Here is a 20,591-nt window from a genome sequence, read left to right on the forward strand (position 1 = left end):
GCCTAGTCCCTACCCAAAGAACACTTCATTCAGTAGTCATCATGGTTCAAACAGACTGAGTTGGAGCATGATTGCTTTTGAAGAACCGTAGAAGAAAATCTACATATTCAAGATTTTAAGGTTTTTTTTTTCAGTTAGGTGTTTCTTCAAATAATTTTATTAATGTCAGTATCTTAAATCCGTGTAATTAAAACTGACACATAATAATGGATCTTGATGTTCATAGCAGATTTGGTATATTCAGTCAGAGTCTGCGCAGAACAAAATGCATGGTATGTGACCCTTAATATGATATGTAAATAAGCATTTGAAGTTTTACAACTTATCCATTATATTGTGTTTGATACCGCCATTTTAACACTTTCCATATTTGCATTCTGCAGGCTTGCTTCCAGTATCCCTAACCCTGGTTTAAATTGCTTCACTGCGTGTTAAGGGATGGAAGCCAAGCAAAGAGCAAGTGAAAGACCCCAATAATGCATTGATCAGTTCCCAAGTGAGCCAGATCACATCAGTATAATTAGACCTCAGGGACACAGGATTCTTGGATCTTAATTTGAGACATAAGAGTTTCTGCTGTCCCATGATATTTATTATCCCTCTTTTAATGAGAATCTTCTACAAGCACATGTGTGATCATCACCCATGCAGTGCTTAATGTGCGCCAAGATTTGATTTCTACATGAGGGATTTGGTGTATAGGCAAGCTCAAATATAAATCAGCTACAAAATAAACATGCATACGTGTGTGTAACTTTACAAGAGGTTGTAACGAGGTTGCCATGGAGGTCACCTTCAGATGGGGAAATACAGTATATTATCCAACAGACAACAGCTTTACTTACCAGCCAAAATAATAGGTACACTGCATTACTTATTATTTTAATAATACAAGAGTGGTATCAAAAACATATTCACACACACAATAATGCTTTAATCCAAAATCTGATGACAAGGATGTCCCTGGGAGATAGTTTACCTTACATTTGCAGCTACACAAATGCATACATTACTGTTTTTTTAAAATTTTATTTTCATTTAATTAAAAAAAAGGAAAAATATAGAAAGAGGAAATAAAAAATAATTACACAGCATCTTGCCACCCAACTAAGTCTAGCGACAAAACCTCCTCCACATCACAGCAATAACTTCCCTTGCCAGACATTGAACCTTGCATCTCACCCACATTAATCTCAGCAAATGCCTCTTTTACAGCCTGAACAAGAGGAATGCACACAAAGGATGGCAATCGTACAACTTTCACTGCCTTGCTTTAAATAATTCTTTTGTGGGTTCAGAAATGGTGAAAGTAGGGTGATGAATATCAGAAGATATGATGTGTGCTAATAGGCCCGGATTGACTAATCGGGAGGATCAGGACTGTACAGGCATGAAAATCACTCAACTTTCGGCGAAATTCGCCGTTTTGAAGTAAAAAAGGGTGACTTACGTGAATTGTGTAGATCAGAGGAGACATTTTTTTTTGGGGGGGGGGGGGGGGGGGGTCCTAAATCCATCTAACTAACGACATGTTTTATTGAAGTTGCTTAGCCTGTCGCGATATGCAATCAGTCCATTTATCGCAAGGTAAATAAAAATGAGGGCGGTAATTTTCACAGCTGCGTTTTTTCACCGCGTGCGTGCATACATTTGTGCGTGCGTGTAGATGTCATATGAAAATCCAGTTGTTGTGTCCAGATGTTTATTGGTCAAAAACACGCCGTAGAATTACTGTTCACACATACAAAATAAGGAAACACATCTATTTTAAACACTGTGAACGTTAGCATTGCTACACTGAGACTAATGGGGAAAAAAGACAACTTACTTTAGCCTGCTATAAAACATTGGCAGTCTTTTCCAAAACGCAAACTTGCGGTTAAAAGGTGACACTTCAAACATCAAAAATCGCTGGTTAAGAGCATTTGAAAACGAAAAAAAAAAATTAAAAAATTTGTTAGTGACACCACAAGCAACGACGAAAAGTGCTTTTTGCGCAGTGTAAAGTTGTTAGTGGTTTAGCGAACGTACTTCCGGTAAAAATTTCCAAATAAAAGCACGTCATGTTTGTCATATAAATAATGATTTCTGGAGTTAATCCCACATACTTCAGAATGAATACTATAATATGTAAATGCTATAATACAACAGAATTCAAATTTTACACTAAGAATTAAAATGACACCCTTTTTTAAAAAATACGATTGGCAATTAATATTATAATTATTATACTACTATTATATATAGTAGCATACTATAATAATGATGCTAGACATTTGAACATCGCCATCGCAATGTGCGCATGCGCAATAGTCACATTGCACGACGTTCTTTTTTTCAACATTTAAACTTTTCTTTTACTTCATGAATGCAGCAAGTGTGCAGATCCTGGATTAAACTGAGTTATAAGAATTAGGGCCACCGGCGCCATTTTTCAGAGCATCGGAATTTAAAAACAACATACACTCATGTTTTTCTGCTTCATGCCCATACAGCACCACATTGTCTCACTCTCCCTCTTGCTCGGCAGTGCGACCAAACTGTTTTTCTTCGTCATCAGTGCAGCTATCCCGAACGGAGCTATTCAAGTTATCTGGTGAAAATTTTCTCATTTTACTATCGCAATATAATATCGCAAACTCCCCAAAAATTGCAATGATAGTTTTTTCCAATATCGTTCAGGCCAACTATCAGCATTTGACCTCAGTGATCATGTGTGATTAATTATTGTTATTTACATGTTTATTTGTACTTTAATAAAGAATTTAAGTGTTCCAAAATGTTTTTGTGAATTAATAAGTGTCAACAAAAATTCCATTGCTAAATTAGTAAAAAAAAAAAAAAAAAAAAAAAAAAAATATATATATATATATATATATATATATATATATATATATATATATATATATATATATATATATATATATATATATATATATATATATATATATTAGGGCTGTCAAAATTATCGCGTTAACGCGCGGTAATTAATTTTTTAAATTAATAACGTTAAAATATTTGACGCAATTAACGCACGTCCCGCTCAGAAAGTATTCTGCCTTTTGTTAAGTTTTACAGCAAGGCTTTTTATGCTGTCCAACAGCGAACTCTTGTGGTCGCTTTGAGACATGGTTTATTGTTTTCTTACCAGTTCATTATGGCTGCACGACGTCTCGGGCTGATAATGTTGTGCTTATATGATCCTTGGACAAGATTTGTCCGTAAGTATGGTTGTTGTAAAGAATGTACATATTATGTTAGTAAGCGAAATGTTATATTTTTTGTATAAGACGCTTTTTGTTTATGTTTAGTGAACCTGTATAGCGTGCTAAGCTAACGTTGTTGCTAATGCAATGCTTGTGTACTTTTATTTTGTAGTTTTACGACGGTCTAAGGAGGACAATGGTTTGAGGCCATTTTATTAATAAATCAGATGAAAAAGGAAGAAGAATTATTAGGGCGTCGTTCACTAGCTGTCTAGCTTTGGAAAAAGTAGACGCTTCGGAGTGAGGGCAGCATAGACAGATTTAAATGACAGTAGAGTGAAATGCCCACTACAGTCCTTATGTACCGTATGTTGAATGTATATATCCATCTTGTGTCTTATCTTTCCATTCCATCAATTTATTTTACAGAATATATGTATAATTTACAGAAAAATATGGCATATTTTATAGATGGTTTGAGTTGCCATTAATTGCAATTAATTACGATTAATTAATTTTTAAGCTGTAATTAACTCGATTAAAATTTTTAATCGTTTGACAGCCCTAATATATATATACCTGTATATATATATATATATATATATATATATATATATATATATATATATAATCAGACTTCTTCCTTTTTCATCTGATTTATTAATGAAATGGCCTCAAACCATTGTCCTCTTTAGACCGTCGTAAAACTACAAAAAAAAAGTACACAAGCATTGCATTAGCAGCGACGTTAGCTTAGCACGCTATACAGGTTCACTAAACATGAACAAAAAGCGTCTCATACAAAAATATAACATTTCGCTTACTAACATAATATGCACATTCTTTACAACAACCATACTTACGGACAAATCTTGTCCAAGGATCATATAAGCACAACATTACAACGTGGGCGTCAGCCCGAGACGTCGTGCAGCCATATTGAACTGTCGAGAAAGCAATAAACCATGTCGCAAAGCGACCACAAGAGCCTTGCTGTAAAACTTACCAAAAGGCAGAATACTGTCTGAGCGGGACATGTGCGTTAATTGTGTCAAATATTTTAACGTGATTAATTAAAAAAATTAATTACCGCGCGTTAACGCGATAATTTTGACAGCCCTAATATATATATATATATAATATAGTCGACTAATTGTAAAAATAGTCGGCTGACTAATCGGGAGAAAATTAGTCGTGTGGGACACCCTACCGGAACATATTTCCTCCACACCCTTCTCACATTTTTAACCCCTGACCCATTTTCATGCCTGAGGATAAATCCCGGTGGGCCAGCCAGCCAGGAGGGCCGGTCTGGGGTTTTACATATTTTGAATACAAATATAAATTTTTGCTTGGTTTTTATTCATGACAGTATTACTTACATGCTTTTACACGATATCCCTGTGGGCCGCTTTTTAAATGTAATTTTTTTAAAAAGATTATTATTTTTTTCAGACACATTCTGACGTGTGTGGGAAAAAAAAAAATAAAGCCTGCAGCTCCCTCCGCTAATCGGAGTCTGTTTTGAGCCAAATTAGCTACTAGCTCGATGCTTGGATCATCGATAAAAAGAGCAAGGGTGGAGGCGAAAAAATAACAATTACAAAGAGAAAATCATTTGGAACAGAAGCTGGAAAATGTGCAAAATAAGCATTTTTTTTTTAATGCAACGAGCTCTAATGCAACGAGCTCATGGCCTCAAACGACAGAGGATTACAACAAAAGTGGTAAGAATGCAATTTGTACCGGGTGATAAGACAACAACAAGTAACTGTGGAAACTGGTTTGTAGGTCCTCACAGGTGCAGAACAGGCAGGTAGGATTGCCATGTTCAGTGAGTGAATATCATAATTAATATAATTAATTACATTGTCATATGCTGGTGTTGTGCAGTAGCGAGAAGATGTGACTTCTGCAGTGATTGTCAACTTTTTTAATGCGCTGAAAGCACTCGCGTACTTGACACAATATCATAAAACAGCAACTTTGATCCCCCCAAGTCCCATGCCATTGGCTGCGAGAGCCCAGGGTGATCATGGGACACAAAGTCCATTGACTACGTACATGGCGTCTTTCAAGTGCCATAAAATTGAATTGATCAGAATGCTTTGAAAAGAAAAAGGGTTGGGGGGTTCTGTTATGTTTCTACCTTGGAAACTATATGTCGATAAGTACATTACATGTATCTGTGTGTACTGTATAAGGGGAAAAGCTATATGATGGAAATTTCTAAATTAGTCCTGCTGTATGGAAGCTCACTTATACTTATTGCTTGTAGCTCAAGTGAAGTGTGGCGTGCACATATTATTTGTATACCGGTGTGTATTGTGCAGTTTTGTTCTGCATGCATATTTATTTGTTAGTTTCACAACCTCAAACAAATTACTTCATATAAAAACAAGAAAAGACCAAACCTTGTGTTTTATTGGAGGACATTCAATGTTAGTTAGCTGTTGGGCAGTGCACAGGGAAACACATGTTTTGGGCAGTACACTTATATATTTTTGTATCCCAAAAGAATAAAAAGTAACAAAATTATTCAGAAATACGATGGCATTTCCAAAAGAAACAAAAATGTACACATTTTTTACCCTGCAACACTCTCAGAAAAAGAGGACGAGGAAGATCTGTAAGAAGTTTGGAACTTTTATACAATTTTTTTTTTTTTTTTTTGGTTATGGATCGTGACATTTTATTGACAGATTCTCAAAATCGGGTGACTCAGACGCGGGTGCCATAACATGTGATTGTGACATCACAATTTCAAATGATATCAAGTGGGCCGGTCTAAGGCATGAAATTCCGGGCTGAAAATCAGTCCCACTCCGGCCCTAGGTGCTAAACAGTTTTAGACTGGGGCAGCACCATGAAATCTTACGTCGTTACATACTACAAAGTATCGGTTTCTTTTATGGATTGTGTCATTCATACTGTCAGTGTAAGAAAGCTGTGGAGTCTATCCAAAAATCTGTGAATTGTATTGTCTTAAGTAATTATGATGGTTGGTGACATTACACATATTGGGAATACATGTTCACTCTTTGGAAGAGGTCTAAGTCAAGTAGTGCATAAATTAAGCAATAAGCTCATGTAGTGTCATCTTAAATGACAGTGTTTTACATTGGCAGACCTAATGTCATATGGTTGTACCTTATGCAGAAAACCTCTATTTGTCATTATAATATTGCCAATTTGAATTGCAAAATGTGTGTCAAGCAGAAAATGTGTTTGGACTTTTGGAGAGAGAAGGGATTTTGCTTTAAAATAATTTTGCTGTGTATATCATTTGAATATGCTAGAAATTGAATAAAACTAAGAACAGCAAGAACGTAGAAGTGTGAATCATTGCAATTTTTCTCAAGGCAAAGTGAACTTCAGAGGGTGTCTTAACAGTTAACTGGAAAATAGGACATTATATTACAGTTTACATTAAATGTATTTTCTTATTTCAGTGACAGTGGCTTGGGGCTCAAAGTTAGAAACTAGATTTGTGGTTTAACTGTCCATCTAATAAAAGACTAAAAAAGAGGAACTAGATGAAGGCATTGAGGGAACAACATAACGTAATGTCAGTGCACAGAGGAATGAGTATATGAAAATGTGTGGCGTTGTCATCCTGAATTTAACAGCGCGAATTTGCCATGGTCTAAGCTTCGAAAGACTGGTGTGGGTGTATTTTGTTTTTCTTTTTGAGAATGTATGTTTGTGTGAATGCGTGTGCGTGTGTTTGTGCGCGTGTGTGAAGGGCATTCACCCACATTAGTCAGGTCATTGGCTGTCTCATGGAGTGCCTGAGGATACACTCTTAGTTTATCTGGTTGGCTGAGCATGGCTGCACACAACAGCACAGGTCTTCCAACGCACGGTAGTAGAGGGGGAAACACTCTGTGGCTAATACTGTTATGCATTCATGAAAGCACTGAATTAAGTAGCATCACAGAAGTAATACCTAGAAAGGTAACATATTCCCCTCTTACTTCTAAGGTTTGTGGAATTGTCCGCCTTGTTTTTTCAGGTAGCTCTTTCAACCTATTTTTAAAAATATAAATGCAACATGTACGGGATTAACACTAAATTTGAACTTAATCCATTTTTGGATCGTGTTCAAACTCTGATTTTGCAGAATATTGAAACGTTCTTTTAGGAACAATTGAAACTTGTTTTATTCTACAGTCTTAAATAACAATTGGACAGGGCAATACAAATGTTTTTATTTAATTGCTATGTAATAGTTGTTATTCTGCTCTAAATTGAAATATGGTAATAAGGTTTGTGGAATCGTCCGCCCTGTTTTTTCAGGTAGCTCTATCAACTGTTTTTTTTTTTTTTTTTTTTTAAGTAAATGCAACATGTACAGGATTAACACTAAATTTGAACATAATCCATTCTGGGATAGTGCTCAAGCTCTGATTTTGTGGCATATTGAAATGTTATTTTATTTTACAGTCTTAAATACAAATTGAACAGGGCAATACAAATGTTTTTAATTTAATTGCTACTGTATGTAATAGTTCTTATTCTGCTCTAAATTGAAATATGAAGAAAACCAAAATGTTTCCACATTTGACTGATGTCAAACTATGGCTGTTTTGCATTAGATGCAGTGAATTCAGCATATGGAGAAAAAAGGCTTCTTCAATTTTCATAAAGAGTCGTGAATTATTATTCGGGGGGGGGGGGGGGGCTGGGGGGGTTGGGGGGGGGGGGCTAGAGGAGTAGGGGGGAGCGTATACAATACATAAACCTGTTTTACAATTATGTTAATGCTGTTTTTCCAAGTAATGCCCTTGTCTGTTTGACTTTGTCTTGTTGTCTTCTTGTCATCTTCCCCTCTCCTTTCTGTTCTCTGCTGTGTATGGCAGCTTGCCAAGTAAACAACATCGTGAGCATCCCTTTTATGAATACCGCCTACAAGTGGCTGCGCAAATATGTGAAGTGACCAGAAAAAAAATTATCTTAGCACCTGCTAGCTGTTTTTTAGATGTTAGTATAGTGCTCAATGGGTTTCATTTCAAAATAATATTTTATGTACCAAAGGATAGACAAATTCCAGTGTGTTGAAATACCAAGGAAACTCTAAAGAGAAAAAATCTACAAAGACCAAATTCACAGTGCCTTGTTCAAGTTGTAATGGCAATGTTTAGCAAATTGTTGTTTTTGTATTCCAGTAATGATGTGGATGTGTACGAGATAACATCTGTAGAAACACCATGTCTTCAGGCCTACTGACATTTGCATTACTATTTTGAGACAGTGTGTCTAGTCGGGGCACGGTATAAGAGTTGTTAGCATGTCCGCCTCACAGTTCTGAAATGAAAGGTTCAATTCTCTTCTGTTTCGGGGTTTGCACGGTCTCCCCGTCCCTGTGTGGGTTGTCTCAGTGTACTCTGGCTTCAGATTCAGAATCCTCTCGCATCAAACAAACATGCATGGTAGGCTCTTTGAACACTCTAAATTCTCTACAGGTGTGATTGTGGTAGGAATGGCACAGAAGATGATTGTCTATAGACAAAAATGATGTTAATGATACATTCATTGATTCACTATCCGTACAATATTCTCAAGAGATGAAACAAAATGTTTCATCTGATCCATCTTATGCATAGTAGGCCATGTTTTGAAAATAATATCAATGACAGTTTGTTTTCTTGCACAATATAACTTTTATTAATGGCTGAAGAAAGTCATGATCAAACCTTTTACGTACTTGTTTAGCATTAAGTTGTTAATTAACTGTGAGTCATCAAGTTTATGCTGAATCTCTGGCCAAGTCCCATCTGAAAGAGTTTATATTTTTTTAATTAGGTATCTAAATAGTCATTTTCTTAAAATAAAAAAAGGAAACAACTTTGCATTCTGTTTCGTTTCACCTCATTAAAACCAAGTCTTGCCATACTATGCATACTTGTACATTTCTTTTATTGTCCCAATGACTTGTTCTTCTAAATATTCATCAGAAATTACAATATTTCCAGCACTCTCTTTTGCAGAGGTCCCCCCACCCCTCCATTCTCAGGCAGGCGTAGTCCAAGATGCCCACTCAGGCTGAAAATCAATTCATCTAATGCATCATAAAAAATGTGAAAATTTTATTATACAGTTGCTGACAGGCTCTGACTAAGAAGGAACATTTTTGACGACAGATGCAGAATGTAGAAACACTTTAATGTCAATATTTAATTCTTGCCCGTGCAGTCCAAGGTGAGCGCAGCTGTTTTTCCTGTGGCAACAGAGGCTTTTTCCATTAGTGGTGTCTACACAAATTCATTTGTTGAGTGATTAAAAATAGACATCAAAATGAATGCACAAAACCATTATATTAAAGCCTACATGTGTGAGCGTGCATGTGTGCGTGTATATTGAAGGGGTGTCTATATGCACACCAGATGGTCTAGACTTGTCCTCTGGCCATTTTGCTTTTATTAACATTGAGTTTGTAATGTTAAAATTCACTTTAACCAAAATGAACCACACCAAATTCATGTTAACCCTCTCTCCCACCCATCACATCCCCTTCATGTTCCTAAAAAGTTATACCTAAAACATGAGAACAATGTAGTAAGAGACACATTACAAAATCTAAAAAAAATATTTTTAAAAATTGTTAATTAGTATTATTGAATTTTTGCGTCATGAAACAACTGGTAAGAAAGGCTTTGTAGCAATTGATGTCTTTATCTTGTTTTCAATATTAATGGCTTGTTAATTGTTGCCACAATTCATTCATTCATTCATTCATTAGCAGTAAAGTACAGTGGGGATAAATATTGAAACTTTTGAAAGTGAAATTCTCCGATTCAAAGTCTTCCAAAGAAAACATTTGAATTATGTCTCTCTAAAAATATACGTATTTAAATGCACTTATTTTTGGGTCGACCTTTAGAAGGCCACATTGGTAAGAATCCTGTCTGAGCTACACTGCTGGGCAAAAGTATTGGCACCCCTGCAATCCTGTCAGATAATGCTCAATTTCTCCCAGAAAATGATTGCAACTACAAATGCTTTGGTAATAATATCTTCATTTATTTTGCCTGCAATGAAAAAACACAAAAGAGAATTGAAAAAAAAATGAAGTCATTATCATTTTACACAAAAGTCCAAAAATGGGCTGGACAAAAGTCTTGGCACCCTCAGCCTAATACTTGGTAACACAACCTTTAGACAAAATAACTGCGAACAACAGCTTCTGGTATCCATCAATAAGTTTCCTACAATGCTCTGCTGGAATTTTAAACCATTCTTCTTCAGCCAACTGGTCCAGGTCTCTGAGATTTGAAGGGTGCCTTCTCCAAACTGCCATTTTCAGATCTCTCCACAGGTGTTCTATGGGATTCAGGTCAGGACACATTGCTGGCAAATATAGAAGTCTGCAGTGCTTTCTCTCAAAGCATTTTCTAGTGCTTTTTGACGCATTTTTTTGGTCATTGTCCTGCTGGAAGACCCATGACCTCTGAGGGAGACCCAGCTTTCTCACACTGGGCCCTACATTATGCTGCAAAATTTGTTGGTAGTCTTCAGACTTCATAATGCCATGCACACGGTCAAGCAGTCCATTGCCAGAGGTAGCAAAGCCACCCCAAAACATCAGGGAACCTCTGCCATGTTTGACTGTGGGGACAGTGTTCTTTTCTTTGAAGGCCTTGTTTTTTTCCCTGCAAACTCTGTGTTGATCAGTGGCGCCACCAGGGGGTGGCCACGGCCACCCCTATAAATTGGTTTGCCACCCCGCTTGTCAGTATATCGTTAGATTGTTGTAGCATCAGTTATGCATTTTTTTTTTTTTTTTTTTTTTTTAAACCTGTCCTGTTCAGCTGTTTGACACAGAGAATGGAAGTCTAAGTGCCCGGATTCTGAACAGTTTTAATGTTTCACATGGAGAGTCTGACATACTCCCATTGTGATCCTTCAAAATACCTTTTTATTATGACAAAGCAGCGAACAGGAAGGGATTATGGGGGGACAGAAGAAAAGAAATACAAGAGAAGAAAGAAAAGAAACACATAAACAACAACAAGAAATACATTGAACATCTAAACTAGTTACTAATATGCTGGTGCTATCGTTAGCGAGATGTATTTCCGGTTTACACCATGTGGGGGCCAATTGGCCAGTGAAAGAGGAGAATGGGGGTGGGGGTGTCTATAAGACTATAAGCTAAGTGATTGAAAGGGGTAGAGTGTACACAAATCAGTTCTGTGATCTAGAACCCAGTAATCGTGTGAATCTCTTATGAGTGTAAGCCCGTTGGCGACCAACCCTACGCCGCCGCATCGCCAATCCCGGCACCGGAACCCCCAACCCGAGCATGCCCTACCACATCCAGCAGCACGCAAGCCCCACCGGGCGCGCGACAGCCACGCAGACGGGCGGAGAAACCGCGCGGACGCCAACCCAGGGCCACGGCCCCCACCCAGCCAGCCCGGGGAGGGAGGGCGGGCGGGGGGTGGGGGGGCCATGTGCAGCCCATCCCTCCTCCCGCCGCCCAGCAAAGGAGCCACCGTCCCCCCCCCGGGACCTAGGGTGGTCCCCCGGGCCACACGCGCGCCCATCAACCGGCCTTCAGGGATGGCAGGAGGGGACGCATCACCAACCCCACGCCTACACCCACCCCCGCCCGCCCACCCGGGCCACGAGCCACAGCCACAGCCCCCCAACCGGCACGGCACGCCACAGGACCCCCAGCGGCCCACCAAGCCCCAGGCAAGGCAGGGTCCCCCGCCGGTGCAGGCGACACCCCGCTGATACACCGGCGCCCAGCCAGCGACCCGCGACAGAGCGCAGGGCGGATGCCCAGCCAGAGAAGAGAGGGGAAGGCGGAGGCAGGAGAACGCCCAGGAACTGCCACGGGGCGATGCAAGATCGGAGACCCGACCCCCCAACCCACTCCCGCGGCCGGCAGCCGAGGCAGAGGGGAGGCCACACCCCGGGAGCCACGCCATATAGAAAAAGTGTGGGACCCACCTACCACCCTATTACTGTGGCTGCCAGGTTCCCGACTGGCAGCCATCACCCAGCACCGTGATGGGGGTGTGAGGGGAGGGTAGTGCAATGTATGCATTAAAATAGGAGAGCTTGGCTTGGGGCAGTGGGACCGCAGCATGGAGTTTCTGTCCAGCCGCCCGTCCCACCGCCCTTTGCCGGAGCTCTCCTGTGGAGTATGATGTGTGTGGTGCATTTAAAAAAGGTGCAGGGATGGCGGGGCCTGTGGTGAGGAGGCAGCCGTGAGGCCCCCCCCCCCCAACAGGTCCCAACCATCCCACAACCTTGGTGTGTGGTGCATTAAAAACAGGGGGGAGTCGGGCTGGGACTGTAAAGCCCCGTCCCAACTCTCCCCGGAGAAATGTATGAGCATGTAAGTGCCAGAGTGAAAAATATTTACAGTGCCGAAGTGAGAAGTGCGTGAGTTAAGAGGCAGGCTCCCGCGGGCGTGGCCCCGTCCACCAGAACCACCGGCCCCAGGGCGGAAGAAGCATCAGGGCCCCGATCAATCCCCGCCCCAGACCACCCACGGCGCCTCCGCGACCGCCCACCCCCCCCCCCACCCACCAAGCACCCACCCCGCGCCCCGAGCAGGCGCCACACCAAGCGCCGGCGACCAGGGGCGTCCACCCCACCGGCAAGGGACAGCAAGCCTCACCCTAGGCCCAGCGGGCCCCAAGAGGCCCCGCCAACGACCCCGCCGGCTGGGGGGCAGCCACGGCCGCCGCGGCCCAGGGAGGCGGACAGGGCCGGAAACAGACCAAGGGGAGGGAAGCGCACCCCCCACAACCCACCCCCGGGCCACGAGGGGCGCGCGGTATGGCACCAGAGGGCACCTCCCCGGCACCCGGTACAGGGAGACGCGGCTCCGGCCGGGCGGACCTGGGAGGGAACCATGGCTGCCGCATACACCCCCCGGCCCCCACCCCAACTCCACCCCACCCCGGCCGGCCGGGGAAGGGCCGCGGCCCCGGACCGGCACCCGCGCGGCCCCCCCACCCGCCCACGACACCAGCGTGCGCCCGACGGGACCCCCCGCACAGCCAGACGCAACCAGACAAGCCCCGGCCGAAAATCCCGGGGGCCAAGACCGGTGGCGGGACGGCCCAGGGCAGGACGCCAACAAACTCCACCTGTAAAGCTGATAGAAGAAGAGGTTTATCAAACACCATTAGATGTATGCCAAGGACCAGTGAAGTGTATTATTTACGCATAGTTCCTTAATTGTTCCAAGTCTGATAAGTAATATATAGGGTGTTCCAAAAAAAGTTGCATATGATCCCCAGTAGCTGGAAACCAAATTGTCTATGAGTATCCTTGTAAAATAAGCCCATTGACCGACTAAACTGTGAAGGAAGAAAAATTAGTTATGCATTTCATCCCAAATGAATGCATTTATTTTGTTTTGTTAAATGTAGGGCTGTCAAATTTATAGCGTTAACGGGCGGTATTTTTTTTTAAATTAATCACCTGAAAATATTTATCGCAATTACCGCATTCGCGTTACGACTCATTCACGCATTACCGCAAACAGCCTACAATGGTGCCGTTTTACTTATATACAGAGATAAGAGGCAGTGTCAAGTGAGTGGAGTAGACAAGCATTCATTGGTGCTTTTAATTGGCAAAAGCTTTTTCAGCCCCCACAGCAACTATAAATATTGTGGGAAGCGACGTGGGGAAGAATGACAGGAGTTGATCTTTTTCTTAACACCCTGTAGTGTACCCAACGCAGAGAAGATAAAGCATTTGTAGCCACCACACACAGTCATGGTTGCACAGCTTCCAATCATGCATTTGGGAAGAACAGTTAAGTCGCTACAGTATCATTTACTGAAAGCTCAACAAATACACTAGATGGCAATATTTAGTCACAATATACAAACTCACATTTATCCTTTAAGAATTACAAGTCTTTCTATCCGTTGATCCCTTTCACAGAAAGAATGTTAATGCCATCTTGTGGATTGATTGTTATAATAAACAAATACAGTACTTATGTACAGTATGTTGGATGTATATATCTGTCTTGTCTTATCTTTCCATTCCAACAATCATTTACAGAAAAATATGGCATATTTTAGAGATGGCTAGAATTGCGATTAATTACGATTAATTAATTTTTAAGCTGTGATTAACTCGATTAAAAAATTTTAATCGTTTGACAGCCCTAGTTAAATGTACACCTTATGCCTAATATATACATAACACAATAAAACAGAATTGTTGTTGAACTCTAAATGTTGACTGGACAGTTATGGACTATGCACATTAAATCATTAGTAACATCAAATATTACACAATACACCAAAGTGTAACAGTAGCCATGTCCTTAAGCTTTCTGATAGTTTTCCCCTGACCTTTTTACTGCAATAATATAATGAAAACCTGAAATTATGGCTTTTAGTTTGGCCACCCCAAGATTTTAAGTGGCCCCATCTGGCGTCCCCTATGAAAAATTTCTGGAGGCGCCACTGGTGTTGATGCCTTTTCCCCAAAAGCTCTACTTTTGGCAAACTCCAGCCTGGCTTTTTTATGTCTCTAGGTCAGAAGTGGGGTCTTCCTGGGTATCCTACCGTAGAGTCCCTTTTCATTCAGACGCTGACGGATAGTACGGGTTGACACTGTTTTACCCTTGGACTGCAGGACTGCTTGAACTTGTTTGGATGTTAGTCTAGGTTCTTTATCCACCATCCGCACAGTCTTGTGAAAATTGAAATCTCTTGTCTTATCCGTCCACATCTAGGGAAGTTAGCCACAGTGCCATGGGCTTTACGCTTATTGATGACACTGCGCACGGTAGACACAGGAACATTCAGGTCACTATTTTGCTTCCAAAGTCCTCAGACAGTTCTTTGGTCTTCGTTCTTTTCTCAATGCTCAATGTGGTACACACAAGGACACAGGAAAGAGGTTAAGTCAACTTTAATCCATTTTAACTGGCTGCAAGTGTGATTTAGTTATTGCCACCACCTGTTATGTTCCACAGGTAATTAACAGGTGCTGTTAATTACACAAATTAGAGAAGCATCAAATGATTTTTCAAAGGACGCCAATACTTTGTCCGGCCCATTTTTGGAGTTTGATGTAAAATGATAACGATTTTTTTTTTTTTTTTTACATTCTCTTTTGTGTTTTTTCATTGCAAGCAAAAAAATGAAGATATTAATACCAAAGCATTTGTAGTTGCAATAATTTTCTGGGAGAACTTGAGCATTATCTGACAGAATTGCAGGGGTGCCAATACTTTTGGGCAGCACTGTCGCTAAATGCATTTTACTGTATTTGCTTGTTCAGAATTTAAGAGGACATTTAAAATGTCTGAAATACAGTATGACTGATTGTTGTAGGTTTACAAGTGTCATTTTCGTTTATTAGTATATAGACGTCTGCATGGTGATACTTTGCTCTTTCAAAATGTTAAACGTTATAAGGTCATTAATGAAGAGTGATGCAATGATCTTGTTTTCTGCTCAGTGGTTAAAGTAGTTCTACTGACACCAGTTGTGTGAGGCTATTTACATGAAACACATATTGATTTTTATACATATGGATACATTTATTCAAAGGTTAATTAGTCGAGGGAAAAAAAAAGCAGTTATTATCAACCAACGATGGTACCTTGAATTCATTTAGTGCCCGATGACCATGATTTACCATGTCCAAACTAAACCAATTGATTCATCTGTGAATGTGATGACGCAAATACATGTTTGGGTAGTACCAACACTTTTCATCTCAATGACAGAAGTGGTTGAATGAAATACAATGATTTACAATTTTTTTGTTATCTGTTTTCCCTGGTTGTGGTACAGTATGTTTAACAAATCATACAAGTTATGAACCAAACCTTATTATACTATCAGAGAACCCTGACTGCTTATTTGTATAGACATGGCCATTGAGTGAATCTAATAATATAAAGGCGTTCAACGAGTAATGCAGATTTGCTTAAGTACAACGCTACTTTAATTGTAAGTATGATTAAAAGAAAAAAAAAAGTTTTTTGTTGAAATAGTTAATTTCGGAAGCAAAAAATGATATATTGTATTGGGAGAAGAAGTTTGCAAGTTGCCCAGCTTACTTTTGCGGCCCATGTGTCAGCTTGGCCTCGGCTTTCAGATACACTGGTGGCAATAGAAAAGTAATGTGCTTTGCTGGGGAGATTTGTGTGGGTCCAGTTGGTATTATGTTTTCTCTGGTTTTAACTTATTGGTAGCAAAGAGAATTATGAGGATCTGATGAAGGTTTAAACCCATCCTTCCTCTTCTCTTACGATGTGCGTTTTTCCCTCCCTTGAATTCACGGTACCCCAAATCATATATACACTGACATGCATCACCAGTGGAAAAAGAACCTATTCGCAGATCATTTTCCGCATCTTCCTGTGATGAGAAAGCGGGAACAGATGCTTCAGCTGTTCTTTTGTCAAACAATCCCCATTGTCTCTGCTCATCTCCTTTACAAAAATATTGTACTTTGAAGTCATGTTGTAACAGTACACAGTCTTGATTTAAGTGACAATGTCTCCGTTTTGAACTTTCCCACCTCTGATAGTGCTCTGCAAAAGCCTGACAGATCCAACCAAAAAGGCATTGCAACAGGAGATAAGCCATTATCCTATGACACCGAGCAACCACAGAGGGATCTTTGCGTTTTGTGATGAGCCGCTGCGCAAACTTGTCGACACGCTTTCATTCCATCTTTGAGTGTTTTATGGTTTGAACATGGAAAGGCATTTAGCACAAACAGCATTAATTCAATTACATCTGTCTAAGGTCATGGCAAAGCAAGTTTAAGTAAACATGCCATGATGTTCATCTGGACTAAAGTGGGTTTATGCAACAAAACCTGAAGGGTGCAAACCTTTGTCAAAATAGCATATATATTAAGAGGACATATGTATTTCAATTTTGAGAGATGTAATATAAACACAACCCCAGGATATTTGCTTGTTTAGAGAAAATAATCCCTTTTCACAGTAGAATATGTAATCGTTTTTGTTGTCGATGTTTTTTTGAGGAAGCGGCTTCTCAAACAGATGTGTATATGTAGACAAAGGCAAGCAGTAAGAGGTTGAGCATAATGCCAATGACCCCAAGCACTGCCAGGAATCTTTCCTCTGGTGTGCTAAGGTATGGACACGTTAAATCCATGGAAATGTTTTTAAATGCTGCTCACTACAACAACTAATATTATGTTATTAGGTAAATCATATTAAGTAGCAAATTTTAAGAAGAGGCACAAATGTTCATCCGTCGATAGTTCTTAGTAGCCTACTTGTCAGGCTGCTACATTTGCTTGGTCCATTGGATTAAATATTCACATGACAGTGAAAAAAGCCAACCGTACAAACAGAAACATTGACATAAACTTCTTCAATAGTCAGTATTAAAAGCAGCACAGTAAAATCCACTATCGGATAAAATCCCATCCACAAAGAAAGCCCAAGTCGTAATTTTTGGTAATCACTGTCACCTATGACTTGGCATGAGGCTGCGTTAGGATGACAAGTAAAATATGAGAAAGAAGTGAGACAAGGGGCATCATGGAACGCACCTCTATCGCGACATTTGACAGAAGTCTTGAGTAAATGGAAAACTATTCTTACAGCAGTGAATGGATGTAGTTGCAGTTGGCGACAAGCCAACAGAACTCACTGCCAAGGATCCTTCTATCTTAACACATAATGATCTAACCGTCCAAGCACATAAATACTTGAAGAGATGTATGGTGAAAGGGACGTTGAGTAGGTGCCATTCGTTCGTGTTCAGGTCTGTCTTAAGTTACAGAAGTGTAGATGTAGACAAATATGACCACTAAAAGATTCAGAATGGTCCCAATGATGCCCAGCACTGCTAAAATCCGCTCCTCTCGATCATTTGTGGAGTCATCCTCTCTTGCATGAGTGCTGCAGATATAGTGGCTGCCGGCGATCATGGTTACCATCACAGAACCCCACCACCACAGGGCACGGCGCCTGGAAAAAACACAGCAAATTTGTAGGTGAGGAATGCTTTCAGAATTATTAAATGATTTTGTCTAGAGGTTACCGTCAATGCTACAATGTGTACACATATGCAGTATTTCACTTTGTTTCTGTTTCAGGACTAAAATACGGAGTGATGCAAAAATAATGTGCCAAAATCATCACACATTTATTCACTTAAAATAATTAAAATAGACTGAATTAGCGGTCATGTGAATTATCCTTGTATAACTTGGTGTCAATTTCAATTTGTCTTTGTCAGAAAATCACTCGTTTATTTACTCTTAAAATGGTGACTCCTCAGCAGAAGGCATTTTGTGTGCATTTTGAGTTTGCAAAAATAAATGCCATTGTCATAGTGCAACGTGCTTTCACTTTTTGCTGCTGGTGGTGGTCACATTAAGCACTTGCAAAGCATTAAATAAAAATCTGAAATTATATATTTGTATCCAGCTAGTTATTAATTGTATTTATTTATTTTTTAAATATACCACAATGGTTTTGACACATTCTATTGAATCACCCTGTACTTTCAGCAAAATATTTCAGGAAAACAAATGATTGCTTTAAATAGCTTTAGCCCTAGAAATGAAAATTAATATTTGCACGAGCATCACTCTCTGTGTGTTACACATGTACAAAACCAGATCCCAATGAAGGTAGAAGGTTGGGTAAAATGTAAAACACAACACAATAATTTCAAAATCCTTCTCAAGCTACATTCACTTGGATATATTAAAAAAATACATATTTTATCGTCAAACTGGTAAACATTCCTTTCTCAAATAATTGATACCTAAATGCAAATAATTGATGTCGAAATGTATAAAATGCACCTACTGTATATAGCACTTTATTTACACTGTGACGGTTCGCAAAGGGCTTTACAGTGGCTCTACCTGCCCAGTCAAACGCACAAATTTACATGCCAATGGGCAGCTCTTGCCATGCAAGGTACTGCCAGGCCCACTGGGAGCAATTTAGGATTTGGAATTCCATTTATATCCTTTAATGAAGATGATATAATTTTAAAATATTGTTGCAACAATCTGCTCTTGTAAGCTTTGAGCAAACATTTTATTATTAACTGCTTACCTACAGTATATCTGTTCATAAGAGATTCATATTACTCTACATATATTCACAAATCGAGACAAGTTTCCGAGGTACTACCACCTTACTTCCTTATGTCTGCAACCAACGTCTGTTTTTGAATTTCTCTATCCAAAACAACAGTGGAGCTGGAGTAACATTACTCATCGAAATCACTCAAAAAAACCCGACAATTTGGAAATACCGCATCCATCTGCCACCACCACGACAGGAGAGGACAACATGTGCATGAAGGCAGATGTGGAACCAAGCTCATGTCACCACAAAGACGGGGTGTTTTTGTAGCCATGTTGCCGCTGTATTATGGAAGGTATGTATTTCCTATCCCTGCATTTTCATGAGTCCGGTGCACCAATAATACTAAATCTAAAATCTTGCGCATGAAACGACTTGTTGCCTTTGATATTGTTATTAGGATGATGATTGTAATTATGATGATCTTTAATAGTATTTACTACAACTACCCGGGGGCGGCCGAGAAGCTGGGACAGACGGTGGCTCACCTTGCGGCGGACCGTCAGCTCGATCCCGAGATCCAACTACCAACCTTTTTAACTGCAGCAACTAAAAGATACGCTATTGGAGCTGGAATTACCAAGGACAGCGGGAGAAAGCCCGTCTGTAGGGCGCTGAGGGTCTGTGTAATGTCGGGTCAAAGTTTGGCGAGATTCTCAAACCGCTCCGGAGCTCTGATGTCTGATGTCACATTCTCGTATGCTATTTTTTCTAATAATTTTATAAATTGTGATTTATTGACCTGTTTTGCACATGCACCAATCGGTTCAAATAAAACAAGAAAAGGAATGATGTTGCCAAAATGTTTTATTGCGATCAATATCTGCAATAAAAAAGAAAGACATACTATTTTTGTTTATATGTACATACCTTGTAATATTTCTTTGTAACAACAAAATCCGTGTCAACCCTTCTGCATTCGGCAAATGTAATATAATTTGTAATTTTACCTCATTTTGGTCACTCAAGTGGCCGGCGTATCAATGTATAGTATACTTCACGTCGCCACAGGCTGACAGGTTGTTATAATTTTGTGCACAAACGATCAACAAATTGATAAGAACAATCATCTCATCACCGTCATGCTGAAGTCATTTTGGCGGATTCCGTGGGTTCCTCTGGATTGATTTTGCAGTTTTAACTTTGTCAACTCACTGCTTACTTCAAACGCAATTCTTGTTGTTCTTTCTAAACCGGAAGTTCGGAGCAGACACTTTCCAAGATAGGGCCGCCCATATTTCGCTCAGGAAACTAGTGACGAGATTTGTCGTTCACTTGAGTAAACGAAT

The 20,591-nt window shown here is 40.0% G+C and overlaps 1 long non-coding RNA gene across 1 annotated transcript in view; it reads right to left on the reverse strand.

The window, feature by feature from the left end:
• Positions 1-13,788: 13,788 nt before the first annotated feature.
• The window catches only part of LOC130918053 (uncharacterized), a 30,038-nt gene continuing 23,235 nt past the window's right edge, over positions 13,789-20,591 (reverse strand). The window contains exon 2 of the long non-coding RNA XR_009063554.1: positions 13,789-18,165. This is a non-coding gene — a long non-coding RNA (uncharacterized LOC130918053). The remainder of the gene's footprint in view (positions 18,166-20,591) is intronic.

This window comes from Corythoichthys intestinalis, chromosome 6 (genome assembly GCF_030265065.1).
Source record: "Corythoichthys intestinalis isolate RoL2023-P3 chromosome 6, ASM3026506v1, whole genome shotgun sequence".
Classification (NCBI taxonomy): domain Eukaryota; kingdom Metazoa; phylum Chordata; class Actinopteri; order Syngnathiformes; family Syngnathidae; genus Corythoichthys; species Corythoichthys intestinalis.